The sequence below is a fragment of the Corvus brachyrhynchos genome, unplaced genomic scaffold (genome assembly GCF_000691975.1).
Source record: "Corvus brachyrhynchos isolate BGI_N302 unplaced genomic scaffold, ASM69197v1 scaffold467, whole genome shotgun sequence".
NCBI lineage: Eukaryota > Metazoa > Chordata > Aves > Passeriformes > Corvidae > Corvus > Corvus brachyrhynchos.
In genome coordinates, this window is record NW_008239309.1 from 3,000,719 (window position 1) to 3,002,864 (window position 2,146).

A 2,146-nucleotide genomic window follows, 5' to 3' on the forward strand; every position below is an offset into this window, starting at 1 on the left:
TGTTTGCTTTCTTTTCCCTATTACAAATGAAATGTTGGAAGAACTGGTATATTTGATAACTTACCGTGGTGTCACTGTTCTACAGAAATCCTGCAAGAGTTTCTTTTTTTTTTCTCTTTTTTTCTTTTTTTTTGCCTGCTTAGGATCAGGCCATTATATTCATGTGGAAGCTAAGATATAAGTGAAGCAGAAAAAAATGCACCCAGAAGAACCACTCAATAAGGACAGAAGCAATGCCCAAGTCCTTCTCTTCCACACAAGTCTACCGAAGCCTTCATAGGAGCATCCTTTGTGAGGGGAGGAACCTTGACACCAGGAGGGGATTGGCTCTGAACTCCATAGCTTTAGTCCATGTCAGGATGGAAATTATTTTAGCAACAGTGCTTAGGACAGCTGATTGGTTTACAGATGCCTTCTCCCTTCCTCTCTTACTTCACGCTGCAACTGTTACCCATTTGGAGACTTTGGTACAAAGTCAACAGGCAGAGTTTGCCAAGTGAATTCCCCTCTTCTAATAGAAGTGTTGACTGTGAAGCAATTGTGGATTTGGTTTTTGTTTTCTTGTTCATTTGTTAGTTTTTGTGTGTGTGGTTTCACCAGAAATAGAGAAGAATTCAAATTAAACAGATTCAGAATTGAGAATTTGCTTAATAGATAGAAATAATGACTAAGAAATGTTACCCTAAAGCAACTCAGTTACTTTTATTCAAAAATCTAGCTGCACTGTGAAATACAGCAAGTTGTCTCAGTCTACCTGAAGAAATGAAACATGCATGGACTTAGACTAGTTTAGGGCCTCAGCCAGTTCTGACAGCTTTATTGAAAATTACTGACAAGTACAAATGTTGCAAGATGCTTGTCTATGTCATGTGAATTTTAAATATTGCTCCATGACTCTATATTGGTAAACAGAAATCCATCCTGTTCTTTCCAAAACTTTTATATTTGATGTGTAAAACCACCTAAAAAGGCTTCATGCTTCAGAGGCAGGACCCATAGCTGCCTGATTGTGGGGCAGCATTTTAGGAGGCAGCACCCTGTGGCTGACCTTCAAAGGTGTGATCTTTGTGACTACTTGTTGACCTACATTCCCTTCTTTAAGGCAGCTGGCTGTGGCATCCCACCCTTAAGGGGAAGGAACACCCAAGACTCATAGATTCTCATGGCCAAAAGGAACAACAAAAATCAGAGGGTCCACAAAAGCCCACAAATTTCATTAGTAACTTACACACTTGGGATTTAAATTGGTATGTTAGTTTCTGGACTGTATAAGCACAGGCCAGTGGCTTTAGGATAAAGAGGTACAGTAGAAAGGGAGGGAGGGAGGGAGGAAGGCAGGAAGGCAGGAAGGAAGGAAGGAAGGAAGGAAGGAAGGAAGGAATCAGCAGTCCTGATGGCTCCAGCATCAATCCAGCTGATGGCATGTCCATGTATCACCCAGGCTTGGTGGGGGTACCTTTTTATAGACAGGTTTTCCCCACCCTGGAGCTAAGTTTCTCACTTTCTATACAAATCAGTTATCATGCACAGTTCATTCTTTCAGACCTTTCCGGAATTGGGCCAGAGGGCTTTGGGGGTCTTGAGTGGTCTTGATTCCTCCCCTACAAGGTCCATGCCCACTTCTCAGCCTCATTCCTGCCCTTGAGATGTACCTGTACTTCTGCTTATCTGTAGGAGCCATAACAAGGATGTTTGTCCCAGAAAAGTGCTGCCCTATCTCTGCATGGCCCCTTCTCCAGCTGCATCCTGTTCTTTCTCACAGGTTGTTATTACCAACAATCCTTGGCTGGCTCCACAGCTATCTGTCTATCGGTGTTTGACACATACACATCAGTCCCCTTATCTTCTAGGCTTCTCCACTGGCTTACTGGGACCAAACCTCTGTTTATTCCTTGCTTTATTCTTTTCTTACCGATTATTTAAAACCAAACACAGAACATTAATCAGTGAAGGGCTAAACTAGGCACCTAGCTGAACTGCAGTCTAATCCCATCTGCTCTGCTGGAGGCTTCCAGTGCATCTGGGTGACATCAGGGAAGGGGATTCGACAGTCTTATATCCCATGCCCATGGCTACATAATGTAGTCCTCCTTCTCTACTGTCTAGACCTCCTTGGTTACTTACTTGGATCTGAGAGCTTTGACTT

At 42.9% G+C, this 2,146-nt stretch overlaps 1 long non-coding RNA gene across 1 annotated transcript in view; it reads left to right on the forward strand.

Annotated features, from left to right (window-relative positions):
- LOC108448294 overlaps positions 1-1,293 on the forward strand; it is a 17,843-nt gene extending 16,550 nt beyond the window's left edge. Inside the window, exon 3 of the long non-coding RNA XR_001864143.1 lies at positions 144-1,293. This is a non-coding gene — a long non-coding RNA (uncharacterized LOC108448294). The remainder of the gene's footprint in view (positions 1-143) is intronic.
- The last annotated feature ends 853 nt before the right edge of the window (positions 1,294-2,146 follow it).